This window comes from Canis lupus, chromosome 10 (genome assembly GCF_003254725.2).
Source record: "Canis lupus dingo isolate Sandy chromosome 10, ASM325472v2, whole genome shotgun sequence".
NCBI lineage: Eukaryota > Metazoa > Chordata > Mammalia > Carnivora > Canidae > Canis > Canis lupus.
In genome coordinates this window covers 34,649,631-34,674,434 of record NC_064252.1, presented here as the reverse complement: position 1 = coordinate 34,674,434, position 24,804 = coordinate 34,649,631, and the positions used below count along the sequence as shown (strand labels likewise).

General features: G+C 44.1%; 1 pseudogene; it reads left to right on the top strand.

Moving 5' to 3' along the window:
* Positions 1 to 5,116: 5,116 nt before the first annotated feature.
* On the top strand, positions 5,117 to 6,742 carry LOC112675044 (glyceraldehyde-3-phosphate dehydrogenase-like; annotated as a pseudogene).
* The last annotated feature ends 18,062 nt before the right edge of the window (positions 6,743 to 24,804 follow it).

The following is a 24,804-nucleotide window of genomic DNA, read 5'->3' as shown; positions in this document are numbered from 1 at the left end:
ATCTATGAATTTCATTACAACGCAATGAGGGGAGCATTAACATCTTTTTTTTTTTTTTTCATTAACATCTTTTGTTCTATAAAGGGACTGCTGGGTGGACAGACGTGAGAAGTGCTGGGATAGACAGAATGACAGCAGGCCCTGGGGGAGGCTCACCTGAGCATCTCTGAAGCTGCCAGAGAACTTGGGCAGACCCGGGGCAGCCCTGGGGATCTTGGGAAACTGCTGGTATCTTCAGTGAGACACACATCTGCCAAAGAGCAGGCCTTCCTTTCTGGGCATCCTCAGTGAGCCCAAGCCGGAATCGGGAGAGGGGGCTGTTTCGTTTCCACTGCTTTTAGAAGCTCTTCCACGAGGCGGAGACTGGGGGTTTGAAGTGAGTGTCTCACTTCCTGCCACCTTTGATGTTTGGCGCACAAAGAAAGTACAAAGTCAGAGAGGCGACCCAAGAAGTGAGAGGCTTTTCCTTGTGGGAGCAGCGTCTTGCTAGGTTTAAACACAGATCAGTCTGCTCCACGCTAATCATGAGACCGGGAAAGCTATTGACACTGCAGGTGTTTTAAGTGCAAAGATAAAACAGACGTTTCCTTTTATCTAGTCATCAGTGACTAGACATACTCTCGGTTCAAGAGATTGATTATTTATTTATTTTCACGCTGACTTCTAAAGTAAAGAAATTCATGGCAGCACCTAATCTTTAGAAATAGGTAACTGGCACCTTAGTGTCAGAAGGTGATATTATAGACTGCCACAGTGGTGATTGTTGGCTCTGTCCCCCTCACCCTGCAGCTGAGGCTGGCATGCTCATCCTTGCGTTAGACAGGGGGAAACCAGGCCCTGGGAGGGGAGGCAGCCTTCTGGCGGGGGGCTCCTGGGCTCAAACACAGGCTTTCTGGCTCTAAGACTGTGGTTATCTTTGATGAGGACTTAACAATAGAAGGCAGCAACCATCCTGTACAAGTCAGGGTTCTCCAGAGAAACAGAACCAACAGGATCTGTATACATACGTACCTAGAGAGAGATTTTATTCTAAGGAATTGGCTCACAGGATTATGGCTAGCTTGGCAAGTCCAAACTCGGCAGCGTTGGCCGGCAAGCAGGAAGCACAGGGAAGGAGGGGCCGTTCAGCTCCAAAGGCAATCTGCCGGCTGAATTCTCTCTTGCTTGGGGGGAGGTCAGTCTTCTAGCAAGCACTTCAGCCGATGAGTTGAGGCCCATCCTCATTATAAAACTTTGCTTTACTCAAAGTTCACTAAAAAATGCCTTTACAGAAATATCCAGAATGATGTTTGTCCAAATATCTGAGCACCGTGGCTCAGTCATGTGGACACTTTAGCCATCACACACATAATCATTTTAAAATACATTTCTTAATGATAATAAATGCAGTACACATTCAATATAGAAATCTCAAAATGGCAAAAAGAAAAAAAAAAGAAAGAAAAGAAAAAGAAAAAATATCCTAATCCTATCAGGGCCCACTGGGATGGATATTGTTCTAATTCTAGGCCTATGAACATTGTAAGAAATGTTTTCAGGGTGCCTGGGTGTCTCAATAGGTTGAGCATCTGACTCTTGATTTTGGCTCAGGTCATGATCTCGGGGTCATGAGATCGAGCCCTGGTGTCGGGCTCCTTGCTCAACAGGGAGTCTGTTTGAGATCCTCTCTCTCCTTCTCCCCTTCTACCCCTCACCTCACTTGTGTGCATATGTGTGCACTCTCTCTCCCTCAAATAAATCAATAAATCTTAAAAAAATATGTTTTCATATCCCTGTGTGATATCATTTCACAGTGATGTTTTACAGCCAGTTTTTTTTCATTTAGCAAGTCTCTATGAATTTTCCTCCAGGTTAATAAATATTCTTTCAAATCCTGACTTTTAATGATAGCACAGCAGGTCTGTCTCACGATGGCTGCATTGAATGGCTTCCCCTTGCTCAATATCCTTTCTCCTTTGTTTCTGATAATAGTATTTGGTTCAAGTGGTGCTAAGTCTTATCTTTTGTGCCAGTGTATAGGCATAGGACAAAGTTGCAAATATCAAGAAAAGGGGTTTTCTCCAGGTTACTAGGCTGGTACTTTAGGGGTCTAGGACTATTGGAGGCCATTTTTATCAATACGTGGACTTGATCCTAAGAATGAAGCCAGTATACAGGAAAGCAAAGTAGAGAAATGAGGGACACCTGGGTGGCTTAGCGTTTGAGCATCTGCCTTCAGCTCAGCGCATGATCCCGGGGTCCGAGATTGAGTCCAACATCGGGCTCCCTGCATGGGGCCTGCTTCTCCCTCTGCTTGTGTCTCTGCCTCTCTGTCTCTCAAGAAAAAATACATAAAATCTTAAAAAAAAAAAAAAGGTAGAGAAATGAAGAAAAACAGACTTCTGATTACATTCTTTGGACACCTGGATCCAGCCATGCCTGAAGATGCTCTCTTTATACTTTTCAGCTATGGAAGATAATAAATCCCTCCTTTTTTGCATAAGCTGATAGAGGATTCTGTGACTTTCCCCTATAAGAGTCTTACCTGATATGGTATCATTCCCACTGACATGCACCAGTACATGGCTTTAACATTTTTTGGTTTTTGTTTTGTTTTTCTGATAACTTACCCATGAGGGGCAAGATGCTGCAAGGGAATTTGGAGACTGCAAGATGACTAAGATGTACACCCTGATCTGAAGTGAAGGAACCTATGATCCAGTAGTTGCAGCCAAGTACATTAGATAACTACAAGGATGTAAATTCCAACAGCTTAGGGGGATCAGGCCAGGCTTCCCAGAGGAATAAGCACTTGACATTGCTCTTAACAGAGAGGATGATAGGATTTCAAATTCCTAAATTTAAAAGGATCTAAAAGAACCTACAGTGAACTGGTCTTGAAGTACAGCTTTAATGTGGCTATGAATGGCCTGGGGATCTTATTAAAATGCAAAATATGATTCAGTAAGTCTAGGGAGGAGCCAAGATTCTACAATTATTTATTTATTTATTTATTTATTTATTTATTTACTTATTTATTTATTTTAAAGATTTTATTTATTTATTCATGAGAGACACACTGAGAGGCAGAGACACAGGCAGAGGGAGAAGCAGGCTCCCTGTGGGGAGCCCAGTGTCGGACTTGATTCCAGGACCCGGAATCACACCCTGAGCTGAAGGCAGACGCTCAACTGCTAAGCCTACCAGTCGTCCCAGATTCTACATTTCTAATGAATTCCCAGCTAAAGTGGGCCCTGCTTGTGCACAGGCTGCACTTGGACCAGGGAGGGAGGGTCTGGCCCTTGGTCTGCTCCTCCAGTCTCTCTCACACCAGGCTTCTGCCTGACCAGAGGTCCACGTGGAAGACTTCCTCGGGTCCTGGGAGCACGCGCAGCTCTGGCCTGCCCCCAGGCCCGCAGCCCACTGGACTGCGGGGGTTGCTCCTTCCTGCACTCCCACACATAGGGCTTCTCTCTACTAGCTGCCCAGCTATCCACATCTCAGGCAGGCCCTTGGGGTCCCTGCTGTTTCATGTGTCACCTTCCAGCCCCCATTATGTCCAAGCTTTTTTCACATCCCTCTGGAGGCAGAATATGATAATGTAGGGCTCACTGGACTAGATGAGTAAGGAAAAAGCCGAGGGGCTCCCCATCTCACATATGTGTACCACAGTCCCCGCGTGTGACCACAGATCTCAGCCAACCTGCATCAACTCGTTCTACTTCTTTTGTACCAATCACCAGAATCTGCAATTAGGGTGTTGATTGATTTGTTCACTACCTTCTTTTTCCAACAGAAGGTAAAGCCGGAAAGTCAGAGCCCCATTCATCTGACTCTAGCTTTCTCCTCTGTGGTGTCTGGCACATGACGGGCACTCAGCAAATATTCCCCAAGTGAAATGGATGAAGGCAAAGATGGGGAACAGAGGGAGACAGGTAGCAGGAAGGACATTTCTGGCAAAGGGAAGACCGTGGGTAATATCAAGGAATAAAATGAGTCACCCAGTTTAGCTGGAACCAGAGTAGAGTATATGTAGAAGGTGACAGCAAGGAAGGTTGGGAACATCTTGTAGAAGACACCTGTGGGGAGTGGAGACTTCATCTGTTGGGTGATGGGGTGCTATGATCAGATATGCTGGGAGCTCAGCTTGAGGAGTGCTGGCCTGGCTGGTGAGGAAGAGGAGGGAACAGGGGTGCTGGGGCTGGGGCACTAGGAGCCTCCAGAGGCTCTGCCAACAGTGCAGGTGAATGTGGACAGGTCGGTGGGGAGGGCTGAGGGCTGGGAGCTAGGGTGGGGCTGGGAAACACAAGACATGGGGCTTGAGTGGGGGTCAGAGACCTGGGGTGTGGATCAAACGGGGGTGCTGCGCTGATCACAACAGGAGGCTACAAGGAGGAGCAGTTTCTGAGGGGAACCTGAGTGAGCAAGTACAGAAGGAGGGCTTCTCTCTTCGCTGATTCTAGCTTGGAGAACTGATAGTTACCTAACCTGAAGTCCAAATTTAGGGGAAGTGTCAGCCTGTGACACAGGGCAATGGTAGGGGATGCATTTCCCCTTGCTCTGAGCATCCCTCCCTCCCATCCAGGATGAGGGTAGTAAGCTAAGCACACCTTGTAGAGCTGTCGTGCGGTTTCCAGATGTATGCAGGTGAGCGGTTTGTGGTGGGGTCAGTGTGGTGTTGGCACAGAGGATGGGCTCAGTGGAGTTCCCTCTCCCCAAGGACACATCTCCCTCCCTGGAGTCAGCTACATCCAGTGACGAGGAGATGCGGGGGGCTGGTCAGCTCCCCACCAAGTTGGGACAAGTCAGAAGCACCAGGCTGGGCCCGAGCTCCCCGTGGGAGGGGTGAGGCCTCTGCTGGGGCTGCACTGGCCACCTATCACTGTGTCCAAGCCCGCTGGCTGCACTCTCTGGACAGGACAGAGTGCACTCCCCCATGAACTTCCTGCTTACATGTCCCTCCCTCCGAGTCTGCTTTGCCAAGAACCCAATATGTGACACGGGGTATTGTCTTAACAGAGCAATTCTAAGCCACTGGAATATCCGATGTGGCTCATGGGCCACAAACTTAGACACTACATTGCAGATTTCCATTCCAGAAGCTGAGAAGGAAAGCAATGTTGTGGAGGCCCCGCGACTCTGGGTCAAGAGTCATCTGGTCATCTGGTCATCTTCTTAGGCACATCAGAGATTCTTTTTTTGTGCTAAGGACTGCTTCTTAGATTGATGTTTATAAATGTACAATAAAATACATTGGATTGCAGAGGAGACCAATTATACTGAAACATAGTTATCAAGGTGCCTGGGTGGCTTGGTGGTTAAGCATCTGACTTTTGGTTTCAGCTCAGATCATGATCTCAGGGACCTGGGATAAAGCCCTGTGTAGGACATTCCTCTCCCTCTGGCACTCTCCCTAGTCCTGTACCACCCCCCACCCTGCTCTCATGAACGTGGGTGCACACACACCTGCACGCTCTCTCTCAAATAAATAAAATTAACATTAAAAATTTACAAAAGAAACAGTTATCAAACTATTTTAAGATATTTTTCAAACTTATCTATTCATGAGAGACACACAGAGGCAGAGACATAGGCAGAGAGAGAAGCAGGCTCCCTGCAGGGAGCCTGATGTGGGACTTGATCCCAGGACCCCACAGTCACGACCTGGGCCAAAGACAGACGCTCAACCGCTGAGCCACCCAGGCATCCCACCAAACTATTTTAAAATCACACTTTGGCTCCTCCCTGTTCGACAGACAGCCATATCTTCTGGTGCAGGGCTAGCCCTGTCCCTGAGACAGGATGGTGAAGGTCAGAGTAAATGGATTTGTCCATATCAGGCGCCTGGTCACCAGGATTACTTTTAACTCTGGCAAAGTGGATATTGTTGCCATCAATGACCCCTTCATTGACCTCAACTACATGGTGTACATGTTCCAGTATGATTCTACCCACGGCAAATTCCACGACATGGTCAAGGCTGATAACGGGAAACTTGTCATCGGTGGGAAGTCCATCTCCATCTTCCAGGAGCAAGATCCCACCAACATCAAATAGGGTGATGCTGATGCTGAGTATGTTGTGGAATCCACTGGGGGTCTTCACCACCATGGAGAAGGCTGGGGCTCACTTGAAGGGCAGGGCCAAGAAGGTCATCATCTCTGCTCCTTCTGTTGATGCCCCCATGTTTGTGATGAGTGTGAACCATGAGAAGTATTGACAGCTCCCTCAAGATTGTCAGCAATGCCTCCTGCACCACCAACTCCTTGGCTCCTCTGGCCAAAGTCATCCATGAGAACTTTGGCATCATGGAGGGCCTCATGAACACCAACCATGCCATCACTGCCACCCAAAAGACTGCGGATGGCCCCTCTGGGAAACTGTGGAATGATGACCAAGGGGCTGCCCAGAACATCATCCCTGCTTCCACTGATGCCACCAAGACTGTGATCCCTGAGCTGAACAGGAAGCTCACTGGCATGCCCTTCCATGTCCCCACCTCCAACGTGTCAGTTGTGGGTCTGACCTGCCGCCTGGAGAAAACTGCCAAATATGATGACATCAAGAAAGTGGTGAAGCAGGCATTGGAGGGCCCCCTCAAGGGCAGGAGGACCAGGTTGTCTCCTGTGACTTCAACAGTGACACACAGTCTTCCACCTTCGATGGTGGGGCTGGCATTGCCCTCAATGACCACTATGTCAATGAATTTGGCTATAGCAACCGGGTGGTGGACCTCATGGTCCATGTGGCCTCCAAGGAGTAGGAGCCTCCTGGACCACCAACCCCAGAGAGAACAAGAGGAAGAGAGAGGCCCTCAGCTGTTGGGGAGTAGTCCCTGCCCCGAATTAATCCCCCAACAAACTGGGAATCTCCTGACCTCCAATTTACATCCAATACCCCCTGAGGAAGGGGAGGGGCTTGGGGAGCCCTACCTTGTCATGTATCATCAATAAAGTATGCTGTACCCAGAAAAAAAAATAAAAACAGACTTATGACATATTAATATATGGCACAGAAGTTATAATGATGTGATAATATAGTTAACAAAAGGCGTATCAGTGGGTCTAATAATCTAGAAGCAATGAATGTTGATATTTCAAGATATATAAAGCAGCTATAATGTGATCTGAAAATTATGTTAATGACAAAGTTACGGGGTTTATAAATACCAAGGTCAATGAAAATAAAGATGTAAGTTTTCCCTACCCAAAACCATGGACCCCCCTGAATTCAATACATGCACCCTGAGGATTTATGACCCCACAAAAGTTAAAGAAGAATGTCTTGGTATTATAATACCTGTTATGACCCTACCACACTTCGTTCTTGATGATGTGATATATGTGTGTGCCAGGGACCCTGTAAGCCAGTCAGGAATCCACACTCCAGAGATGATTCTGCTTCTGAAGGGTCACACCTCAAGGCACCTGCTATAAGCTCCTCTGTTCCCCGTCTCCGGTCAACACCAGGTGTCTCACTAATTAGCATAGAGAATAGCAAAAGGAGGTTTTTCTTGGTGAAATTTGTGGCTAACGACCTAACAGATGTCAGAAATGGGCTCTCTTTAGTAAAATTAGGGGTATTCAAGTTTAAGGGAAAGGATGAAATGTTTTTGAGACGCTCTCTCTGCTTGGCTGATTGGGCTTATGAATTCAGGGAGGTGTCCTGCACGCTCTGGGGCCTGTGTTCAGCCAGAGGGCTGCAGGCTAGCTGCTTGTCTAATACCAACTGTGGGGCTAACAGGATCCTGCTCTGAAATTTGTCTTGTCTGATCCTCCAGAAAATATTCCCTGTAATGTGTGAGCAGACCAGCTACAAAGTTGGAGAGCTGGAATTTTACCAAGTTCATGTGGTATAAACCATTTGTTAACTGCTTGCTTATGTTAATAAATTAAATTTCACGAGATGTGGTGAATTTGGTCTGAGGTTTGCTTTCGTTCTAACCAGTAGTGAGGTTGCAGTGAAGTAGCTAACTTTTGCTCACCTCACATGTTCTGGAAAATTCTTGTTTCTGTCAAAAAGAACCCAAGGGATTGTGCATGACCATATTGGCTTAGGTCAGTTGGCAATGATGACAGTTATGATGTCAAGGGTTCTGTGGCGTAAGATCATCTATCCCACCACCATTACTTTGCAGGAGACAGGTTTGAAGGCAGGAAGAGGAAGACGTATTGTCAAAGGCCTCAGAGTGAGGAAGGTGGAGCTTTGGGTTAATTACTTAATGAATGTTTAGATAATTAGCCTGGAGGGAATGAGAGGTCAGAGCTTAACCAAATGGCCCCAGAGAGAGGGTCTGTTTGGCTTGGCTGCTTCCCTAGCAGCTAATGTGGACAATTCTTGCTTTGTTGGGATGATTCCAGCCTTAACAAGCAGCCAGCAGGGCTCCCCTAAATGCTTCTCCAGAGAGAAATGAATCCTGAGTGGGGGTGCAGTGAGGAGCTCTGTGTCTGCTGCGCACACTGTATTGGGCTTAGTCAGGAACTGAGAAAAAGTTCTTTGAGTCTCTTACCTGGAAACAATGCAGGGTATTATCAGGAATGGATCAAAGTCCAAAGTAATCCTTTTTTTTTTTTTTACCAGTAATCCCTTTATATGAAATTAAGTACCCATCACAAGACTGAAGTGAAAGAGAAGAATATTTTAATAATATGCTGACATATCTGTCCATCAGGTTATAGGACAGGGGGAGGAGGAGGGAGACAAGCAGGAAGCTGGCTCATGTCACCCCCATAAACACTTCATCCATCCAAAAACATAAACTGGAGACCCACTGTTCATCTGTTCATTCACCCACTCACGTATTCATTCAGCACATGAGTCTGCCCACCTACTGTGCTCCAGGCACTGTACTAGGTGTAGGGAGGCTGAAGCCGGGGAATAATATTCTCATGGATCTTAGACTGGTGGCAGAGACAGACATTGAGCACATAATCACACAAATTTAGTATGTATCCTAATTGTAATCCTCACGGAGGAAGAAGATGGAGGATAGCATGAGAATATAAAATGAGGGGAAGGGTGACATCTCACCCAGCTTGGGTTATCCAGGAGGAACTCTAGGAGGAGGTGACATGTAAATGAGGCCTAAAGGTTGCCTCAAACATTAGGAATGGTGCCTAGCAGGTAAAGGGTGTATGTGCGTGTATCATTCCATGTAGAGCTCATACAGAAGCTTTATGGTGGGAAGTGCTTGGTCAAGGCAGTGTGACTAGGGTGGAATATGAAGGTAGAATGGTAGGAGAAGAGGTAGGGATTATGCTGGGAATACGGATATGAATTAGACACAACGGTTGTCCCCTGAGGCTCACCATCAAGTTGGAGAGATCCCTGTGAGACTGAGTGGATCATAGCAAAATAGAGATAACTACAACGGGGCTCTCAGACTTCAGAGGACAGAGTAGCTGATACTGCCTGGAGGAGTCAGGGAAGGCCACCAAGAGGAGGTGATACTTGATCTGGTTCTCGAGGATTGCACAGGAGTTTGTTAAGCCGAAAGAAAGGCAGTGGGGAAAGTATATGCAAAGGCTAGATAAGTGGTTGGAGTGCCTAGAGCATAGAATTTGCTATAGGAAATACCAAGAAACAACACAAGACCTACAATATGAGCTGAGGGCCAAACATGTATTTTTCTTTTAATATTAGTTCCAGTTTGAATTTTCTCTGTATTATAGACACATTTGGTTGCAATTTTCTGATTTTAAACACTAAAAATACTGCCATCATCTTTGTTTTCTGGGCTCATAAGCAATTCAACTCTTTTTCTTGGTTGGATAGGATATTTTCAACAACCCAAAATGAAGGCTTCTGCAAATATCTTTAAAATAGTTATATTCTTGCAAATGTATTCTACACTACCCAGCTCTCAAGTCTGTGATATTTACATAACTCAGATGTCTGTGCTGGGGGCCATGACACTGATTAAGCTTTGAGGAATTTACATTTTTCTATTTGGAGACTAACTGAATCACAGAGATGATCCTCATAACCTCAAAATCCTCTTGTTGCATACATATGCCACATTGCCTGGGTCTGTCTGGGGGCTCGTTATTACTGGAATATTCACTAATCCCACTCAGTTTCCAATCCATCAACAACATACCTGGTCTGCCATTTTCCATTAGTAGAGTCATGTATTTGTTTTGGTTAAATGTTAATATTTCAATTAGATTGGTTATTAACTGTGCAGTAGCGCACTCATGAATGGAGAGGGGGAGCCCCGATTTGTAGCATATGCCGCTTACTGCGATCTTAATATTCCCACCACGCTAATTTCAAGCTACCGATGTTTAACGGCTAGCTCACAAAATTCCTGAATATTTAACAATCAGCACCCAGTGGAGCTGTGTGACTTTTGTCAGTTTATTGAACAGCTTCAGGTTTGTTTCCTCATCTGGAAAATGTGGATAATAATCATACCTACTTCCTAGGTGGGTATGAATATTAAGTTGATCCATTGAAAGCACTAGCCCGAGTGCCTGTATACCTAAGAGTATACAGTCAGAAAATAATTGTTGCAGCTGTTGTTATGGTTTACAAACCCGTAATTGTTATTTACTGAATTAAGCCCCAAACAAACAAAATATTCCCCTTGATTTCAGATTATGTTTGCGGAGCTCCAGATAGGTGAGTCATGTGTAATCATTTTGCTGCGTGAGTCTTGTTTGAATAGTCAGGATTCGGTTCACTTCCATTTAGCAAAGGATAATTCTACAGTTGTTTCAAGAGTGTCCTGCTAGTAATGTTGGACTTCCATGACTTTGTCAACCAACAAAACAACAAAACAAAACTTTTGTCGGGGGGCGGGGGGCGGGGGTTAAAAAAAAACCCTGCTGAAAGCTTGAAAAAATGTCCCTTATGATTTTCTCTTCAATACCCAGGAAGAACTGAAATGCCTTCTTCTTTCGTGTATTTCAGAGGGAATAGAATTAACTTGCCTACTTTATGCAGCTAATAATATAGTACACTATGCTGTCAAAATAGCTTTCTAGCGACACTAGCTACAGAAGCCCTGCCTGCTTCCAGAAGCTATATTAATGGGCAGCTGCTGAAATTCTGGCAGAGAGAGCATCTGAGTTAATGGTTTTGGTGAGAGCTTCTAGATAGTTTCTTGTGATCCTTCAAGGAAAACAGACTAGGGGTGTAATAATCTTTCATTTTTGTAATAAAGTGTCAGTGTGTGTCTGGCTGCACATTACAGAATACCTAACAATGGCTGGAGCAATAAAGACATTTAATTATCTCTCATATCAAAATGTGTGCCGATAGGCAGTTCCAGGTTGGTACGGTGGCTCCGTCACACCTTCTGCCTCTCCCCTGCCACACTCAGCATGCTGCCTTTGGTCCTGGGCTTATTTCTTCATGCTTACAAGGTGGCTGCTACAGCTCCAAGCATCTTGTCCTTACATGACTGTGTTCAAGAAGAGAAGTGGGGAAGGGTTGGCCACAGGGAACTCTCCTAACTTTTTTATCAGAAAGCGAAAACTCAGAAGCCCCCAAGCCGACTTCTCCTTGTATCCCATTGGAACTTGGGCATGTGGCTACCACTAGCAGCAAGGACGGACGGGAAGGACAGTATCGAACAAAGCGCAGTGGGATCACTGTGCTGGTTTAGACCAACCACAATTTATCCCTTGGAGCTTGGGGAGCTTCGGCCCCTGAACTCAAGGGTTTCAGGCTTCCTACTGGAGCAAAATGCAGGTTCTGGGTTCTGTTAGCAAGAAATGGGGATGTGCAAGGAATGCAGCAGGATCTGCCACATGCAATGAATAAATGCCACGTGTGTGACCCTCATCTGTTAAACTTGACTTTAGGCAGGTAAGCTAGCATAATGGACACCTGATTCTGCACATCTGACATTCATTCCTCTCTCTTCTGATGAACAAACCTTGATTTTCCTTTGGAGAATTGCCTCCACTCCTGGAACACATGAAGAAGGTCTAGACCCCCTGGGGCTTAGGGGGTCCTGGCTGCTCAGCTTCTCAGGCCTCCTGTCCACAGCGATCGTTTCAGGGGTGGGGACGGGGCCCGATCTGGTTCCATAACCTCAATCCTAGGAGACTTTGGGGGTAGCTACTGCAAGGAGTAGCTTTCTTCAGGGGGTGCTGGTAGGATGGAACCTTTACCATCTCAAGGGGAGGGGACGCCTGCCTGAGGGAAAGCCAATCAAGAAATGAGGAATGACTGGTTGCTGCCAACATTGTTTGGATGCCTCATTCCAGCTGTGGCTCATCTCCTGGACTCTACACACACGATCCATTATAAGTCCCTTTGTTTATGCAGAAAGAGCCCTAAGTTACCTTTGATGTTGAACTTCCCTGACCTCCCGGTGGAGTGTGGATCCCTCTTCCATTTTTGCCCCCATGGACCATAGATGGGCTCTGCCATTGCATTTTTCACTGCCTTGCATTGTTTTCTTCTTTACGTATACACCTGCCCCTCCCCACTAGTTTGTGAAGCTTCTCGTGGCGCAGATTACAGTGGATGAGGGCACAGGGGCTGGAATCCTCGCTCTGCTGGTTCCTAGTGTCACTACTCCGGTCAAGTCATTTAACTTCTCCAAGCCTTGACCTTCCCATCTGTAAAATGGGGAGAATAACAGCACCATGTATAGTTTCCTATGGCTGCTCTCACCAGTTACCGCAAATCTAGTGGCTTACAACAATACAAACAGCCTCACTGTTTTGCCTTACAGTTCCAGAGGTTAGAAGTCTGACATGGGCCTCACCGGGCAGAATCAAGAGGTAGGCAGAGCGGGTTCCCTCTGGAGGTGCCAGGAAAATCCGTGTCCTTCCCTCTCCCAACTTCCAGAGACAGCACATACTCCTTGGTTTGGGGCTCCCTTTTCCTGTCTTCAAAGCCAGCAAGGGCAGGCATGTCCTTCTCCCAGTGTGTCCCTCTGACCTTGTTATCTTTGTCACTTGTCCTCTGATGCTGACTCTCCTGCTTCCTCTTCCTATTTGAAGGATCTTGTGAGTACTTGGGTCCCACCTGGACGACCTCTCTGTTTCAAGGTCAGCTGTTAGCAACCTTCATTCCATCTGCAACTTTAATTCCCCTCATCACCTAATCTAACATAATTTTAAGTAATGTAACATATTCACAAGTTCCAGGAATTCAGATGCAGGCATCTTTGGGGGTCTGTTACCCCACACCATATCCTACCTTTTTTTAAAGGTTTAAATGAGATAGTTCGTGTATGGTGGTACATAGCAAGTGCTCAATAAACATTGGCTATTATTTCTGTTTTCCCAGGGTTTGGAATATAGTGGGATCTTATAGTAGCTGCTCCTCCCCTTGAGAAGTGGATCTGTGTCCTCTCTCTTTTAAAGATTGATTGATTTTGAGAGGAAGGGGGAGGAGTAGAAGGAAAGGGAGAGAGAGAATCTCCAGCAGACTCCATGCTGAGAACGAACCCATGGGATCATGACCTGAGCTGAAATCAAGAGTTGGATGCTCAACCTATGAGCCACCCAGGCGCCCCTAATGTCCCATCTCTCAAACCTGGGCTGTGGGATGGCTTGTCCAATAAACTATGGTGGAAATGACACTGTCAGTTTTGAGTCCCAGGCCTTAGGAAGCTGGCATCTTCTGTTTTCTATCTTGTGGATACTGGCTCTGGAAGCCCAGCCAGCATGCTGTGAGCAAGCCCAAGCTGCCTTCCTGGAGAGACCCGCATGGAGAGGGCCCGACAGCCAGCACCAGCCTGATAGCTGTGGGAATCCATCTTAGAAGGAGACCCTTGAGCCTGGTGGAGCTATCCCAGTGGATGCTGCACAGAGCAGTGACAAGCTGCCCAGCAGAGCCCTGCCCAAACTGCAGATTAGTGAACCAATGAGATGATTATTGTCATGTAAAAACATTGACCTTGGGGTGATTGGTGGTACAGCAACAGATAACAAAACAAGGCTCAAAAATTATTCAGGAAATCACTAAGGAAATGAACCAACAGGACTTAAAGACAGAAAACAATATACTGTAAAAGATCCGTGTGCCTTTCACCCACAAATCGTTTCAAAGCTCCTGAAGCATCTTCAAAAGGGCCATGAGCAATGACATCTTTCCAAATGACTCATGCCCAGCCACACTTGCACCTGATACCAACCAACTGAATTCAAGGATGACCACTTTGCTGCACTGGCTGGAGGTATGGACATGGCCTCTCTGGGGTGAGGTTACTTGCAAAGGAAGAGTCCAGACATCACTCTGCTGCGGTGTCTATTTCCATGCCCATCCCCACCCCCAGGGATTGGGTTTCCAGGATAGGAAGATTATTTCCCACCCAGACCTGGAATCAGACAGGATGACATTCCCAATTACATCCCTCCCAAGTCTGCTGAGGGGAGAGCTCAGAAGCTCTTTTAGAGGAAAAAGGCATTAAGAATGCAACATTAAGATCTTGATTTATAACATTCACATCTACCTGTCAGTCTCCTTGGATACGCCTCTCAATTGCAGGGTACAGATTGTGGTTAGGAATTCTGCTCACATGCTGGGGTTGGTTGCTGCATAATTAGGCATAGAAGAGCCACCCAAGGAAAGTGGAGAAGGATGATTGTTCTCCACTGGATGGTTAGGGAGGAGTCCCAAGGACCTCAGGGTCTTAAAGAGGCCTCAGATCAAATTGCTGCTCTTTGCCCTCTCTTTCTACCAAAGCATAAGGTTTTGCTGCTTGCAGGAGTTTGTCAGAACACTCTTCTTTATTATTGGTGTCATCGAGTGGCCTAGATCCAACCAAATGGCACATAATCCATACATGCCCTCCCTCCCTCTGCATTAGGTGAAGCAGCCTAATTCACCCGCATTCACAAATCACCTACCCAGGCCTGGGCAAATGCAAGGCTAGGCTACTATAGCAGGTCCAATAGTGTCCCCTCAAAATTCACATCCACCCGGGACCTCCAAATGTGACTTTATTTGAAAACAAGGTCTTTGCGGAGGTAGTTGGTTGAGATGAGATCTCACTGGATTAGTGCAGGACCCAGAGCTAATCACTGTCATCCTTAGAAAGAGAGGAGAGGACACAGAGAGAAACTCCTGGAAAGATGGAGACAGAGATTGGAGGGATGTATCTGCAAGTCAACGAACACACCAAGGATTTCTGGCAACCACCAGAAGCTAAGAGAGAGACCTGGGATGGATTCTCCCTCAGAGCCTCCAAAAGAAACCAACCCTGGAGGCATCTCGATTTCAGGCTCATAGCCTCTTGAAGAGTGAGAGAATGAGCCTCTCAGTTTGTGGTAATTTGTTATGGCAGCTTCAAGAACTAATGCAGCCATCGGGATGGTGATGTCCTAGGTGGGTTGCAGAGCGCGAGAGGGAGAAGCAGAGCCTCAGATGCACTGGTTCTCCCCCAACTTTCAGGGTTTGAGGGGGGATCCATTCACATGAAGCCTGGAAGTGAGCTGAGAAGTGTCTGCCCTCCCCCAGCACCACCGCTAATAAAAATCACACCAAAGCCTTAATTAACGCTTTCATTTTGACTAAGCTGGAGTCCTTATGTAATGAACATTTATCCTTTCCTCTCTCTTTGTCAGAAAAATAAACAACCTTATCTCAAGTATTTAATCAAATCATAACCATGTCCAAAGGTGATTATAACCATGTGCAGATTGTTTTATCTGCAGCTTAACGCGTACAAAGTTGGTCTTGAGAGCTGTGACCCCCACTGTTCAAAATGGCATGCTAGGGACTTCTGTGGCCCCCATTCCACTGGGTTCATGGGGCTACAATGACTAAGGCAGGAACAGCCACTACGAAATGTTATATTTTCAACCATAAGTCTGTGTAGGGCCTTTCAAGCAAGCAGAACACACATTTGCCTTAGAAGCTATTTAATCAAGTTTCATGTAAGCCACTGACCTTGGGGTCATTGGTGGTACAGCAACAGATAACAAAACAAGGCTTAAAAAAATTGAGCCAGGCTGAGGGCAGAGCCAATCCATCCGAGAATGGAGCCAGGTCACATTGCCTGAGGCCTGGATGAGGCTGTGCCTGAAACCATTCTTATTTAACCACTTTTTTTTTTTTTTTAAAGCAGACATCCATGGCGAAAGCTGAGTGATCATAAGCCTCAGATCATGGCCTTTGATTCAAAATCTATTTGCTTATTTCCAATAACTCCGACATCTTCCTTCTCCCCATCTCTTCTCTTGTGTGGTGATCTTCTTGTATTTAACATGGGACTTTATATCCTTTGTTGTATTTTTCTTTTTTTTTTTTTTTGTTGTATTTTTCATTTACACAAATGACTTTGTCATGTTTTGCTCTTTCTTTTACTTTTTTTACTGAGTACCACATTTTTAAGGTCTGTACATGATGCTGTGGGCACCATATCATTCATTACTTCTCGTCACGTCATACTTCTCCATGCTGTGTGTTTACTTCACCCATCCCCTTGCCATAAAATATACCACAGTGAACATGCTTTATGAATCCCCTGGTGGTGCTAGGCAAGAATTTCCTCGAGTCATAATAATAGCAGTGGGATTGCTAGGTCCTGAAGCAAGGAAATGGGGCACATAATTTGACTAAGTAATGGCTGACTTCTCTGGGTAATGGGTGTCTCAGTCTCTCTTCCCTACAACAGTGCCAGAAAGTTCCCATAGCTCTCTGTTCCCATCAGCACCGAGCATTATCCAGTTTTCTAATATCTGCTAGTCAAATAAAAGTAATATTTCATGCTTTAAAATTGGCATTTCTCTGATTACTAATAATTGTGAACATTTCTTCATATATCTGTAAGTATTTTGGTTACCTCTTCTACAAACTACCTGTTCATACTCTTTGCCCATTTCTTCTTTTGATTTGCAAGGATTCCTTATATATTATAAATATATGCAAATATAAATACATATAAATATATTATAAATATTAACCTTTGGTTTCAGAAATTAAAAATATTTCTCCCCTTATTTCATTTGCTCATTAATTTTGCCCGTAGTGTCCTGTGTAAATCAGAAATCCTTAGTTTTAAAGTCATTGTAGTAGGCAGAAGTCTGAAGATGTCCCTTCAAGATTCCTGTCCCCTGATTATCCAAACACAATCAAGGTACTGCAATGGAGGCACTTTGCAGGTGTGATTTAGGTAATGGACTGTGTTAGTCCATTCTGGCTGCTATAACAAAATATCATAGGTGGGGTGGCTTACACATTTGTTTTCCTATACAAAGAAATTTATTTCACACAGTATGGGAGACTGTGAAATCCAAGATCAAGATTCCAGCAGATTTAGTGTCTGGTGAGATCCACTTTCTAGTTCAAATATGGCATCTTTCAGCTGTCAAGGGAGGATCAAGGTTGCTCTCTAGAAGCCTCTTAAAAAAAAAATTAAGGACACCTGGGTGGCTCAGTGGTTAAGCATCTGCCTTCAGCTCAGGCCTGATCCTGGGGTCCTGGGATCCAGTCCCACATTGGGCTCCCAGCAGGGAGCCTGTTTCTCCCTCTGCCTGTGTCTCTGCCTCTCTCTGTGTGTCTGTCATGAATAAATAAAATAAAATATTTTTAAAAATTTAAAAAGAAAACGAAATCTCTTTTATAGGGGCATGAATCCCATTCATGAAGGCTCCATCGTCATGATCTAATCACCTCCCAATGAGGTTTCGATGAAATTGGAAAGGGGGGATAGAATCATTCAGATCTTAGCACAGACCCCTAAATAGGAAGATAATCCTGGCTTATCTGGATGAGCCCAATCTAAACACTTGTGTCCTTAAAAGCAGAGATATTTCCCTGGCTGATGTCAGAGGGAGACAAGAAAAGAAATGAAATAGGTCAGAGAGATATCAGTCATGAGACAAACTTGGCTCTATGTTGCTGGTTTGAAAGACCGAGGAAGGAGGCCAAGGTGGATGGGGCCTCTAGAAGCTGAGAAGGACCCCCCAGCTGACGGCCAGTGAGAAAACGGAGAACTCAGTTCCACAATTGCATGGAACTGAACTCTGCCAACAATTTGAATGAGCCTGGAAACAGATTCTCCTCCAGAGTCTCCAGAAAATAACTGAGGCCAGTTTGGTGGGAGCCTAAACCAAGTAGCTAGCTGAGCTCACTGGACTTCCCCCCAGCAGAACAATGAGGTAATAAATGAATGCTGGTTGAAGTCAGTAAATTTGTGGTAATTTGTTATGGCAACAATAGGAAACTAATAGGGTAATCAGATTTATCAGTGTTTTGTCTTATGATTTGTGTTTGCTTTTGAACTTTTCTTTCATTTTTATTGAGATATAATTGACACAAACACTGTGTAATTTTTTATTGAGATATAATTGACATAAACACTGCATAATGACATGACTTCCAAAGATTATGAAATGATTACCACAAATAGTTAATATCTATCATCTCCTATAGTTACAAAAAAAGGGAAGAAAGAACTTATTTGTGCTGAGAACTTTTAGGATTTATTTTCTTAGCACACAGCAACGTTAACTATGGTCCTCATGTTGTGCCTTCCATCTCCAGTACTCATTTATCTTAAAACTGGGAGTTTGAACCTTTTGATGCCTTAATTCAGTTCCTCCTCCCTCTCCCGCTCCTCCTGCTATCTCCAACCACCACAAGTCTGATCTTTCTTCTAGGTTTAGTTTTGTTTTTTATCAAGATTCTGCATATAAGTGACATCATACAAAATTGTCTTTGTCTGACTTATTTCACTTAGCATAATGCCCTCAAAGTCCATCCATGTTGCCACAAATGGTGGGATTTCCTTCTTTTTTATTGCTGAATATTATTCCACTGTGTGGGTGTGGGTGTGTATGTATAATATATACACTATATATACCATATTTTTTAAGTAGGCATGGAGCCCAACATGGGGCTTGAACTCATGACCCTGAAATCAATACCTGCACTGAGATCAATCATTGGATCTTAACCAACTGAGCCACCCAGGTTCCCCTGTACCACATTTTCTTAATCCATTCATCTTTTGATGGACACCTGGGTTGTTTCTATGTCTTGGCTACTGTAAATAATGCTATGGTGAATGTGAGGGTGTAGATATCTCTTTGACATATTGACTTTGTTTCCTTAGAGTATATATCCAGGAGTCTAATTGATGGATCTGATTTTTCTTTTTAATTTCTTCCTCACTTTATACAGGTATGCATTCTAAGTGGGTGGGTGGAGTGATCAACCCAAGAGGCAAAAGTTGGTTCTTGGGGGATGAAAAAACTTAGTTCTTTTTATACATAAAGCATATATATATATATATATATATATGTAATTATATGTAATTATTTATTTATATGTATTATTTATATGTATATTATATACATATAAAATCAATATAACTGTGGTATTAAAGTTTCCCTGGGGTGAGGGTGGGTGTTATAATTAGGGAAAAAAATGTCTAAGAAAATGTCCTTAGGAAGTGGTAATAGAAAAAGGTTGAAAAACATTGGCCCATGTCACAGTGGTATTCTGTATGTAAAAAAATTAATTCTGAGGCAACCTGGGGGGCTCAGTCGGTTGAGCATCTGCTTTCAGCTCAGGTATGATCTCAAGGTCTTGGGATAGAGTCCCATATTGGGCTTCCTCAGTGGAGAGTCTGCTTTTCCTTCTCCCTCTTCCCCTCTCCCATTCCCCCCCACCCCCATTCATGCTCACCCTTGTGCTCTTTGTCTCAAATAAATAAGATCATAAAAAAATAATTCTAGTGGCACCCGGGTGGCTAAATCATTTGAGTGTCGGACTTGTGATTTTGGCTCAGGTCAGGATCTCATAGGGCTCCAAGCTCAGCTAGGAGTCTACCTGAGATTTTCTCCCTCTGCCCTGCCCCTCACTCCCTCTCTCTCTCTCTCACAAATAAATAAATAAATCTTTAAAAATTAATTCTATAGTTTTAGTTTTCATAGTAAGGTCTTTATATAGAATTTTAGTGAGTTCCTCTGAAGCATCCATATGGAATTTTCGTTGGGATTACATTGAATTTATAGGTTAATTTGGAGGGAATTGACAATTTTATAATATTAATCATATTATTAAGAACACAAAAAGTCACTTCATTTCTTCAGATAATCTTCTGTATCTTTTTTTAGAGCTTTAAGGTTTTTTCCACAGAGGTCTTATGTATTCTTTGTTATTTCCAAGACATTTAAAATACCTATGACTGTTGTGAATGGTATCTTATTTTTATTTTTGCACTTATTCAAATGTATGATGCATCCCAATTTCAGAGACATTAAAATGTGGAAAAAATATGTGTCTTAAAGTTATTTTCTTCTATTGATTTATTGCTGGTGTAGAAAAATGCTACTGATTTTTATGGGCTAATCTTGTATCAGGCAACATTGCTTATAAATTCTAATAATCTGTCTGTTGATCCCGTTGGTTTTTCTAAGTAAATGGGATGACAGTTTTATCTCTTCCCTTCCAATTTTTACACCATTTCCTTTTTTATTTCTAGCATGGGCTATGACCTGTAGTACTATGTAGTCATTAGTGGTGATAGTCCACTGCAAACTTTTAGTTTATGGATCAGTAAGTGATTTTTCTTAAATCAGTGTGCTTGGGGGTTCTGAAATTTACAATCCAAGGACCTTAACTGATATAAAGTAACTTTTTCCAAGGATCCTGAGTGCAGAGCTATAGCCATTTCTTTTTTTTTTTTTTTTAAGATTTTATTTATTTATTCATGAGAGAGAGAGAGAGGCAGAGACACAGGGAGAAACAGGCTCCATGCAGGGATCCCAATGTGGGACTCGATCCCGGGACTCCAGGATCACGCCCTGGGCCAAAGGCAGCGCTAAACCGCTGAGCCACCTGGGCTGCCCCTATAGCCAATTCTTAAGGGAATCTAAATGTTTCAGCGTATACCACTGGGTAAAATACACAGTGACTTAACGTCGCCTGGGTTTGTGGGATGAAAGCAAATGCTCTTAGAAAGGGGTGTGGGCAGGAAGAGAATAATTGGTGGGTTTAGTAGTGCGATAATAATAATTAAGATAATTACAAAGATAATGATGATCCTTCCATCTTTATGACTTCACGTTTTCAAAGTAATTTTTTATCTCATTTGATTCTTGGGATAGTCCTATGAGGTTGGGTAGGAAAAGTATCATTGTCTACATTTTGCACAGGAGTAAAGGAGATCTTTGTTTTCTTCTTGGTCCGTGGATAGCTTCTTGGGAACTGGCTTACTAGGGCAAGGGGAGTAGGGCCATGGGGTAGGGGAGTCCCTGGATCAAGTACAGCTGGGAGGGTTGCTTATTCAAGACAGTCTGCCAATCATGACTCAGATTAAGAACTCCAAATGAGGGGCCCTTGGGTGGCTCAGCGGTTGAACATCTGCCTTTGGCTCAGGTCACGATCCTGGGGTCCTGGGATCAAGTCCTGCATTGGGCTCCCCACAGGGAGCCTGCTTCTCCTCCCTCTGCCTGTGTCTCTGCCTCTCTCTGTGTGTCTCATCAATCAATCTTTAAAAAAAAAAAAAAAAAAAAAGCTCCAAATGAGAAAATGCACAGTGTCATTAAGAGTGTTGTCTCTGAACCGTAAAGAAGGTTCAGGCAAATGGTCTAGAATGAGGACTTTGAACCAGAGTTTCTAAACTAGGTTTCTGTAGAACTCAGTTCTGTGAGAATTTGTGATCAACAAGAAAAAGCACACATATTTAACATTTTATGTCTGCACTCTGCTAACATTTGCAATAAAGGATGCTGATGGAACAGCCCCAATCACATAACAGTTTTGTGAAAGTTTCTTCGGCTCCTGTATCAGAGTTCCACTAGAGAAACAGAACCAGCAGGAGATAACGTGTGAAGAGATTTATTGCAAGGAACAGGCTCAAGCAGTTGTGGGGACTGCCTAGGCAAGTCTGACGTCCATAGGGCAGGCCTTGAAGAAGTCCGCACGAGCGGAAGCTGCTGTTCAGAGCAGAATTTCTCCTTCCTGAGGAAAGCCTCAATTCTGCTCTGAAAGCCTTTAAACTGATTGAATCAGCCCGTCCAGATTATCCAGGATAATCTTCCTTCTTTAAAGTAAACTGATTATACACTTTAATCACACCTACAAAAAAAAAAAAAAAAAAAAAATCACACCTACAAAATACTTTCAAGCAAGACTTAGATTAGTGTTTGATTCAATAATGAGGACTGTTACAACAACAGTCCTAACAAAGTTGACCCAGAAAACCTACCACCCCAGCCCCTGCAGGAGTGTAGAGTTGTTTAATGTTCATCTCTTGAGCCCATTCCCAGCTGTTGAGTCAAGGGCGGCTGAAAGCTAGTGAGCTCTGAATTACCCAGGGGTGTGGTGGGGGGTTAGGGAGGGGGGACTGCAGGTGGATGACATCAGCTCCTCCCTCCCGAATGACCTCTCCCAGACATCCTTAACTGCTGCTGCCTGGCTTAGAGGAGCAAACAAATACGACAGGGGTCATAGAAAATCAGAGAGAATATATCAGATGGAAAAAGGAATTCCCACCCACTGTGCCTCAGCCACCCCACCTGCCTGCCTCTCCACTTCCATTGTAAACACTGCAAAACATAGACTGTGAGGAGAGAATTGCATTGTGAATTATTGCATGCATTCAGTTTTCTTGTTTATTTATCAGGCACTTCTACTTTATATTTTATTAATGTTTGTGTTTTACAAACTCTTTTTGAGAGTAGGGTGGTGAGTTTCGAAGAGGAGGTGTGATGTGTAAGAGGAGAGCTCTGGGCCCAGGACTTGGATAGTCCTGATGAGGTTAGGGATGGGGCATCACAAGGGTGACCTGAAAACGGAAGTCACCGACTGGCAAGGAATCACGGTTTTCTGAGATCTTTCACTTCACTGGTCGAACGAGGGACACAAGAGACGCTATCCTTTACCATGGAAGCCACTCATACCCATGGGCTTTCCTCAGGCCGGTGATCCACGGGGTCCTGTTCCATTGTACTCCTGTGGGGCACACAACTTGCAGATGCAGAGGTGGCATGGCCCCTTGAAAAGACACAGAACCACAGGCCATGGCCACTTGAGAAGGAAAGAGCCGGTCATTTAAATGGTTATTAGAATCACAAGTAGAGTAAAGCCTTTGAGGAAAAAGTCACTCAGGTGCAGGAAGCAAATTACCTTGCTGCAGAACTTAAGGCCCAGAAGACGAAAGGCCACACAGTTTGTGCAAACCTAATAAAGCCAGTAAAATTTTCGTGAGTAAAACGCGAAGATAAGATGTAGTATGAAGATTCGGGAAAGTTCCACCTCAAAGACTTCAATCAAGTCAATGTTCTGATACATGTTACACGATGTTGAAGAGGTTTGCATAAGAAACTACAAATAGCAGGGCACCTGGGTGGCTCAGTGGTTGAGCATCTGCCTTTGGCTCAGGTTGTGATCCCAGGGTTCTGGGATAGACTTCCTCATTGGGTTCCCCATGGGGAGCCTACTTCTCCCTCTGCCTGTGTCTCTGCCTCTCTCTCTCTCTCTCTCTCTCTGTCTCTCATGAATAAATAAATAAAATCTATACATATAAAAAAAAGAAGTTACAAATAGCTTCATCCAGGTGGGTATGTCCATATGTTTCACTAAAACGTGTCCTGGTGTAGTGTTTGGAAGATTTATAAATGATGAAATCCAAGAGTAGTTTTCCTGCTGCAAAGAGTTGTCCCAAACAAGTAAAGGTCGATATAAACATATATGCATATATATATTTATATGTATATTTTTTCATTACAGCTTTGTTGAGGTATAATTGACAAGCAACAAATGGCATAATTTGATGAGTTTTGACATAACTTGTACATTTGTGAAACTATCACCAGAATCAAGATAATGAGTACATCTATCACCCCTAAAATCTTTCTTATAGCTTGGTGTAATCTGTTTCTTTCTGTTCCCCATCCTGTGCCAAGGGGAAAAAATACCAATCTGCTTCAGCCACCACAGACAAGTTTGCATTTTCCAGAACCTAATATAATGTAATCATACAGTATGTATTCTTTGTGGCTACTTCTTTTATGCAGCATGATTATTTGAGATGATGGAATCATCCTGTTGTAAATCCATAATTTCTTTTCGTGGTTGAGCCATATTCCATCGTATGGATAGGTCCCAGTTTATCTGTTCACCTGTTGGTAGACATTAGTTTGTTTCTAGTTCTTAACTGGCAGATAAAGCTATTATGAACAATCATATACCAGTCTGTGTGGACATATGCTTTCATTTCTTTTAAGAATTTTTTAAATTTTTTTATTTACTTATGATAGTCACACAGAGAGAGAGAGAGAGAGGGGCAGAGACACAGGCAGAGGGCGAAGCAGGCTCCATGCACCGGGAGCCCGACGCGGGATTCGATCCCGGGTCTCCAGGATCGCGCCCTGGGCCAAAGGCAGGTGCCAAACCACTGCGCCACCCAGGGATCCCATGCTTTCATTTCTTTTGGGTAAATATTTAGAAGTGGAATGGCTGGGTCATATGTTAGGTATATGTTTGACTTTATAAGAAACTGCCAAACTGTTTTTACAAAGTGGTTGTACCACATTATATATACCACTTGCCGACATTGAGAGTCCCAGTTGCTTGGCATCTTTGCCAATACTTGATACCATCAGTCTTTTCATTTTTTTATTTTTTATTTTTTTTCCATCAGTCTTTTTAATTTAGCCATTCTAGTGGTGTGTGGTGTTACCTTATTGTGGTTTTATTTATTTGTTTTAAGAGATTTTATTCATTTATTCATGAAAGACACACAGAGAGAGGCAGAGACACAGGCAGAGGGAGAAGCAGGCTCCCTGCTGGGAGCCCGATGTGGGACTGGATCCCAGGACCCTGGGATCATGACCTGAGCTGAAGACATGACTCAACCACTGAGCCACCCAAGCGTCCCCTCACTGTGGTTTTCATTTGTAT